Below are 8,916 nucleotides of genomic sequence, written 5' to 3'. Positions count from 1 at the left end.
GCCCCCAGCTCGCAGCTGAACTCGCTCCCAGATGTTTCCACTTCACAGTCACATCACTTGCGGTCGACCAGGAAAGCTCTAGCAGGACAGCAGTGTGGGGATCCGACTTGCTGGAAAGGTGTCCAATGGTGTCCAATGATGGTGCTGGGCTGGCTAAGGTCTCCTGTATGATCCCCCCCCCCCCCATTCTGCTGCCATTGATGCTGCAGCTTGCTGGGCTGAGTGCTTAATTATACACCAGTATGTCAGCAGTGGGTGTGGCTGTTGTGGGCAACTACTGTAATTACTGTACTACGGCTGTCCAAATGCTTTTGTCCATAGAGTATAGAATATGTTTCTGCTGGGATAACTGTACTTTAGGCCTGTAAACGTAGTGCATACGTACCATATACAGAGGAAATGAGGTGATGGTCTTTAATGAATGTTGACAGCGGTTCTTCTGGGCTGTGAGCAGACCTCAGACAGGAAGATTGTAAGGGAGGGACATGGAGAATTTATCAGTGCCCTCAGGGTTAGATGGGACCGCAGTGAGACTTTGGTCACTTTTGGTCTCTTAAATAACCATACCATAACCCACTAGGGAGAGAGTGTTGCTTTCCAAAACAGTGAACTTGATTTATACTGAATGCAGGGAGTGACAAAGGCACCTCTGTCTCTCTCCCACAATGAGTCCTATACCTTCCTGCCTGGATAATGCTTCTTTGAAGACCTCGGCTTCATCGTACAGTAATTCCATTCAAATTAAGTGGAGAAATGTCACCGTCAAAGACACAACCGTCCAGCTATGGTGGGTTTTAAAAGCAGCTCCTTGATCTGGAATGTCGAGAGAAGACACAAAGAACGCTGGTGCATTTGTACAAAAGTGTTTTATCACCTTGATTGGCATGCAGCGCGTGAAAAAGCTTTTAAAAGTCAAGCTCCATTGGTTTTAATTCCTGACAAAGACCTGACATTCTGCTGGCATTTAACAAGCAGTCCTGGCCGGAAAGCAGAGCCGCCGTCTTCGTCACGTTAAACACGGCAGGCAGACGTGATCAGCGAATGCTAACAAGGAGACGGAAAGTTCCAGAGAACACCTCAAGCACCTACTTGCTGCAGGATGACCTTGAAAGAGTGGAGAGGGTGCAGACCCTGTCAGGTCTCTGCACCTCCCCCAAGAACAAATCACACCCCAACGCTCAAGCTGTTCACCAAACCACGGAAATGCTACCGACCGGCATGATGGGCCTCCCCCCCCCTATCCATGCAGTCCTGAATCAAAGGAGAGGACGAGCTGGCAGCTGAATCCATCTCCATGTCAGTTCCAGCATGCATTTCTTCTGATACGGTAGTGTATTTCATTATTTGACATCACCTCCCTTGTTCAGATATACACTCACCTAAAGGATTATTAGGAACACCTGTTCAATTTCTCATTAATGCAATTATCTAATCAACCAATCACATGGCAGTTGCTTCAATGCATTTAGGGGTGTGGTCCTGGTCAAGACAATCTCCTGAACTCCAAACTGAATGTCAGAATGGGAAAGAAAGGTGATTTAAGCAATTTTGAGCGTGGCATGGTTGTTGGTGCCAGACGGGCCGGTCTGAGTATTTCCCAATCTGCTCAGTTACTGGGATTTTCACGCACAACCATTTCTAGGGTTTACAAAGAATGGTGTGCAAAGGGAAAAACATCCAGTATGCGGCAGTCCTGTGGGCGAAAATGCCTTGTTGATGCTAGAGGTCAGAGGAGAATGGGCCGACTGATTCAAGCTGATAGAAGAGCAACTTTGACCGAAATAACCACTCGTTACAACCGAGGTATGCAGCAAAGCATTTGTGAAGCCACAACACGCACAACCTTGAGGCGGATGGGCTACAACAGCAGAAGACCCCACCGGGTACCACTCATCTCCACTACAAATAGGAAAAAGAGGCTACAATTTGCACGAGCTCACCAAAATTGGACAGTTGTAGACTGGAAGAAAAATGTTGCCTGGTCTGATGAGTCTCGATTTTTGTTGAGACATTCAAATGGTAGAGTCAGAATTTGGCGTAAACAGAATGAGAACATGGATCCATCATGCCTTGTTACCACTGTGCAGGCTGGTGGTGTAATGGTGTGGGGGATGTTTTCTTGGCACACTTTAGGCCCCTTAGTGCCAATTGGGCATCGTTTAAATGCCACGGCCTACCTGAGCATTGTTTCTGACCATGTCCATCCCTTTATGACCACCATGTACCCATCCTCTGATGGCTACTTCCAGCAGGATAATGCACCATGTCACAAAGCTCGAATCATTTCAAATTGGTTTCTTGAACATGACAATAAGTTCACTGTACTAAAATGGCCCCCACAGTCACCAGATCTCAACCCAATAGAGCATCTTTGGGATGTGGTGGAACGGGAGCTTCGTGCCCTGGATGTGCATCCCACAAATCTCCATCAACTGCAAGATGCTATCCTATCAATATGGGCCAACATTTCTAAAGAATGCTTTCAGCACCTTGTTGAATCAATGCCACGTAGAATTAAGGCAGTTCTGAAGGCGAAAGGGGGTCAAACACCGTATTAGTATGGTGTTCCTAATAATCCTTTAGGTGAGTGTAGGTAGACAGATTGGTTGTTTTGGGCTGTTACATTTTAATATTCCTTCCGTCATGTGGTTTCGCATCTCACAAGGGACTCTGGGTCAGCGCATCCAAATCAGGGTGTTAAAAGCCACACCTGCCTGGGGGAGTGTCTTATGCAAATCATGTATCGCTAGTTAAGTGGCAGCAGTAGTGGAAAATCAATTTTATGAGACGGCAGATCTTTGCTCTGTGAAGGTAAACCATGCAGTGTTTTGGTAGGTGGTGTGGGACCCATTGCTGTCTCTCAGTCTCCTCCAGTGATCGCCCTTCGGCTTGTGAACAAAGACTGATTTCCATATCTTTTTGCTCTCAGAAATGTGACTTTCTGTACCCTGGCCTTCCAGCCCCAAGTCTGTGTGACTGAAACAGGTTTGAGCCCCTGGTGGCAGGGTTAAAAATAGCAGGCTAGCTAAGTGGAGTGTCTCACCAGAGATGGAGACCAAGACAGGTGGAGACTGATGCACCCAGGGAGAAGCTACATTGATTTTTCATGTGTGTGTGTGTGGCTTTGGAATTCTGTCATCTCGGAGTCATATGGCAAAATACGAGTCTGACGAATTCCTTCAGCTCAGTAGTAAGAGAATCACAGACTATATATATATATATATATATATATATATATATATATATATATATATATGTATGTATGTATAGTCCCGCCAGTGTAAGGTAACTCCCCCCAGGACAGAAATGGCGCAATAGTGAAGCCCCTACACCAATATACCCGCGTGCTTCTTGGCGCAGTTCCCAGGATGCTGCAGTCTTCTCGAAAAAGATTTTCAGCCTGAGCTCTTGTACTGTAGTATCACCATATGACTGGGTAAGGATCCTGAATTACTTTGTGTAAAAGCATCAAAATGTAATCTCAGTCTGCATCAGGCCAACGTGAATCGTGGATCGTTTTGCTTTGATTAAATATGCACAAGGAGAACACAAAAATCCACGTATTTACATACCAGTTTTAAGTAAAAATCACTCCCGGAAATTCTAACTTTATAAAATCATCGCCATTATCCACGTAAAACAGTAAAAAAATCAACAAACCACAAGATGAATGGTCCGTATATCTAAAATGACCCCATTGCAAATGTATTTTGTCCTGTCGTATGTACGCAAAATCTGTGCCCCTTATTCAGATCTATTTCAGCATCGTTCGATTTTGCTGCTAGGGTATGATAACGACTGAGTTAACACAAAATAAAGATCTTTGTAAATGTTTTCTGCTGTTACCATGCACTAATTGATGCTTAAAATACGAACCGTACCTTCATAAAGGCTGAAAAAATCATGGCATGTATAACTAATATTTTGATTACATTACTACTTAACAGCATTTTATTAATTAGATATTTCGCTGAAGGTTTCACAATTGGAGATATTGATCGACTTTACATAATGCTGCGGTAATGCCCCCTACTGGTGGGAACACGTATATACACGCAATGCCCCAGGCAGCCTCCGGGACCGTTAGCCCAAAAGCGATGTCGATAGTGTAATGTACCCTTCACACAAGCATGTTCAATAACAAACTGCTACGTTACCCAGTGAAAGTCCCTAAACCAGGGGTCTCCAACTCCAGTCCTGGAGAGCTACTATCCAGTAGGTTTTCTATCCTGCCTGGCTTCTGATGAGCCTCAGCTGCTCTCAGGAACATACCAGGAACAGCTGTGGCTCATCAGAAGCCAGGTAGGATAGAAAACCTACTGGATAGTTGCTCTCCAGGACCGGAGTTGGAGACCCCTGACCTAAAACATTCTGGATAAATGATGCTTAATTTGCAGCAAATTCATTTGACACTGTTAATGTTTTTAATCATGGCTTTGAAAGGATTAAGTTTATCCACAGCTAGACAATCTGCCTAGTGCCAGCAGACCCTGTGGCCTGGGTCCACCCAGTCACAGGCGCTGAAGCTCAGCCCACATCTGCTTCCTGTCACCATGGGAGGAGTCTACCATGAAGGTGAGCTGGGCTCCATGCTCAGGCATGAAGCTCCTTCTTAAGACCAGCGCCGAGTGCTCCTGGTGCCAGCGGGACTCCTGGGCTCCTCCCTCAACCTGCTGTTTGGCCCCAGCCTGCTTTTCACTAGGTGCTGCCCGTGTCGTTGACCGCGCCCCCCGTGTCATTGACCACGCCCCCGGTCTCTGGCACTGCCCATGTCATTGAACACGCCCCCGGTCTCCGTCATTGCCCGTGTCGTTGACCACGCCCCCCGTGTCATTGACCACGCCCCCGGTCTCAGGCACTGCCCATGTCATTGAACACGCCCCCGGTCTCCGTCATTGCCCGTGTCGTTGACCACGCCCCCCGTGTCATTGACCACGCCCCAGGTCTCTGGCACTGCCCATGTCATTGACCAGGCCCCTGTGCCGTTGGCCACGCCCCCTGTCTCCTAGCCCTACTCTACTTATGGCTCTGCTCTGCTCCAAGGACTGCTGACCGCCATGGCTGAATTAAGTCCTTAACCAGCTACCATATGTTTGCTAATTCCTGACAGCTAACGCTCGCACGTGAGATACCTGTGCTAGCACTGGCTTTGTTTGTACTGCCTTGATTCAATTTTTCCTGGAAAAACAGGCTTATTTCTGGCACATTTTTAAGCAATTCAGCACCTCTTGCTTCTTTTTCATTTGGATGCCTCACTGGGCTCAGGTCCCCATGAGATCCTATCAATCACGCACAACTTTATTTTTGGTAGGCGAGTGACTGTTTGAGTGCTGTGCCAATATTTGATAGGCTGATTACTGTCCACTTCCTCCAAATACACTTTTTTATCAGGCATATTCAAAGGCACCTTGACACACAGGACCCCTGGGTGCGGGTCCAGGTTGTCCATACGGTGGAACCGACTGTGCTCACTATTGTTTGTTTGTGGCTACGCCGTGGTGGAGGATTGGAGCTGAAAACCCAGTCAAAAAAACTGGTGGGTCAGGAAAAAAGTACCAATTTGTATCTTTGAGGTACAATTACTTGTACCCCTGTAGGTAAATGTCGAATTTAAGCAACTGAAATGGACTTTGAGGAATATGTTTGGGGCTGCATCAATATTTTTTGTGCCTTGGGGAACAAACCTTGTACCAGTGCAGTACCCGTTTTTTTTGGACAGTGCACAGTTTTAGGCAAACCTGCAACACGGACAAGTCTGATGGCTGCAGTGACAGCACTGCATTTTATCAGCAGCAATTGATTTGCAATGAAACAACTTAACATTTTAAATGTAGCACGTTATACATTGATTGACTGTGCTCAAGCACGCGAGAGAGGGTCTACCGGGAAATATTTGGCCAAAATGATTGTGCCTGTCAATACCTCATTAGATTCTCATCAAGAGGTTGATTAATGGTCTGCATGTTTAACAAGACATCTTACCTGACTACGCGGAATGAGCTATGGGAAACAAAATAGTCAAACAGCTTTATTTTGATATTCTCAGGCATTACTGGTGCATCACACACACACAGTACTTCCTTTTACTGGTTCTTTCTGTAAAGGTGATCTGGATCGGGCCCAGTTCTGTGTCGTTGCTCCCTTTCTGCCTCTAGGCCGTTTCTCTGGGTGTGTCCTGAGCAAATCCAGCAGGCCTAAATGAATAACTGGTTTTCTCTTTTACTGGTTAAAATCAATGGCACGTGGTTTATCATATGGTCTTTCTATACCAGTGGTTTTCAACCTGTGGGCCGCGGCCCCCTAGTGGGCCGCGACGGTATTGCAGGGGGGCCGCCAATTATTATTAATAGAAATTGTAATATTGTTAATATAATAAAAAATGTCTAGTCAAAATCAAATAAATCATAATTTGATATATAATTAAATAAATTACCAGTTTATTCAATAAAGACAATTAACAGCCTTGCTTCCGAGTACTTAGTTAACCCGACACAAAAAGCGGGGTCGTTTAAATTCTTTTGCAGTGGGCCGCGGAAACATATGTGTTTGGCTGTGTGGGCCGTGAGTTAAAAAAGGTTGGGAACCACTGTTCTATACGATTGACCAAGGCGATGGATTAGTTAGTCCTTGTTATAGAGCTGGGTGTTCTGCAGAATGTCCATGACCCTGGTATGTCTCTCCGGTGTGAGACCAGCCATTGTAGTACCTGTTCGACAGAAAGCAGTCGATGACTTTTTAAAAAAATCAATGTGATTGGAATTTGCAGGATAAGGGTAAGCGGCTTTTCCGTGAAAGCTTGTTAGATCACGGGCTGTGGTGTATTTTAAGCGGATCTGTGCACAGACATGTCGACCCGGCTTGCCCTGAGCTCTTTGCCTCCCCCTGGTGGACTCCGTATGCAGCATTCACGAGGGTCAAATAATTAAGGCAAGTGTATTTTTTCTGAAGTTTTTCCTTTCTCCTTTACACGCAGGTGATGTGTAATGATGTGCAATGCATTTTTACGTTTCGGTTCAAATTCTTTGAGGGGAAAAAGTTCTGTCTTTAATTTGCAATACAGGCTTAATTTTTCTGTGACATACAATGTGTTCATTTCTAAATTACATCATTCAAAATGAGCTGACATTTACTCACAGTCTATTACTGTCATTGATGCTGTTCACATCTAAATTAAATGAACAGCTAGTTACCCATCCTACCCTAAACTGGATTGGTTGCGCTGAAGCCCCCCTAGCCCACCCCCCACAGACACAGGGTGTCTGGCTGTTAGTTTGCATCTGTTTCACAAGAAATTTGGTGAAATATTAAAACCAGCATAAATAACTGTAATGTCACAGAATGCAGCCATGGACATTGTGCCCCCTAAGTGCAGGGGTGCCCTAAGGATTCGCCTATGTCACCCACAGGGCGACTGGCAACGCATATCTGGACTATATTTTTAACCCAAAATATTTTTTTTGCATTGAAGGTGTCATAAACGAGGAAACGAAAAAATAAGACATGGTATGTTACAGTGTTGCTTGTACAGCTACCCCCTGCCCTCTACCCCCTGCCCTCTACCCCCTGCCCTCCTATGATGTTATAAACAGCTGCCCTTCTGCTGGGTCCTAATCACAGCTAAAATGGCAGCTCTCATTGAAGCTCACACTGCTGAAAACACATTTATTTCTCAAGACTTCAGCTGGTATTGAGAAACCAACACCAAGCTTTTTCACAAACTGTCCTTTCTAGTTCTGTAACTTATTTTCCATATTAGATAGCGGTTCGTTTGATGAAGGACATGATATTATGCGTTCATTTCATTTCGGTTATTTGCTTATTTGTTTTCCCCCGAGTATCGGATTCGTTATTGAAAACCGAGAGCCCGTTCTCCCATGACAGCCTAGGAAAGGTGTGTGCAAGAACTATTTTGAGCCCATGAGTTTACGCTCTGAAATAGAATAATGCTTTAATATATTCATGTTCATGTTTCGGACACCCAACCCATATGAAGACCCAGCAGCAACTGCAGTAAGCAATTTGACATTTACCATATAGGCCAGACTTTACCTCCAGCCTTAATTTATTGTGTCTGACTCTGGTCTTGATTAATTTATTGGAACTGAATTCTGCAGCTTGGTACAGCTCCAGAAGCCAGACCAGGTGTATCTAGTGAATTCATCAGAAACTGGTGACCCGACTGCCCAGTTTGGATGAACACACTGCCCTGTTTTTCAGGCTTTTTGCTGTATCATATTTTTCAGTAAAAGGGTCACTCCTGTCATGGTCGCCGCTCCTCCTATGTGCTATGTCCCCGTTTGGCCAGCAGGTGGTGCTGGCCATCTTCTTCCCCCCTCACTGTCTTTTAGCACGTCAGCCCTAGTGTGTTTTCGTTGTTTTCTAAATTGCTGCATAGCTCAGCGGATTGAGTGTGTAGCCCAGAAACTCTTAACTCTCTGCTTACGGGTTGGAAGCTTAACAGAAGCCAACCTTACCTATTATTTTGGTTTTATTGGTTCCACAGGGGGGGGCGGCATGGTGGTGCAGTGGTTAGCACTGTTGTTCACACCTCTGGGACCTGGGTTTGAGTCTCCGCCTAGGTTCCATGTGTGTGGAGTTTGCATGTTCTCCCCATGTCGTCGTGGGGTTTCCTCCGGGTACTCCGGTTTCCCCCCCCACAAAGTCCAAAGACATGCTGAGGCTAATAGGAGTTACTAAATTGCCTGTAGGTGTGCATGTGTGAGTGATGGGTGTGGGAGTGTGCCTTGCAATGGGCTAGCCCTCCATCCTGGGTTGTTCCCTGCCTCATGCCCATAGCTTCCAGGACAGGCTCCAGACCCCCCCCCCCCCAACCCAGAAGGATAAGCAGTTTGGAAAATGGATGGTTCCCCAGTGTTTATTATTTTCTACTTGATTCTTTGTCATAGGTTTGCCCTG

The sequence above is a fragment of the Paramormyrops kingsleyae genome, chromosome 3, assembly GCF_048594095.1.
Source record: "Paramormyrops kingsleyae isolate MSU_618 chromosome 3, PKINGS_0.4, whole genome shotgun sequence".
Classification (NCBI taxonomy): domain Eukaryota; kingdom Metazoa; phylum Chordata; class Actinopteri; order Osteoglossiformes; family Mormyridae; genus Paramormyrops; species Paramormyrops kingsleyae.
This window is presented reverse-complemented; position numbering follows the sequence as displayed.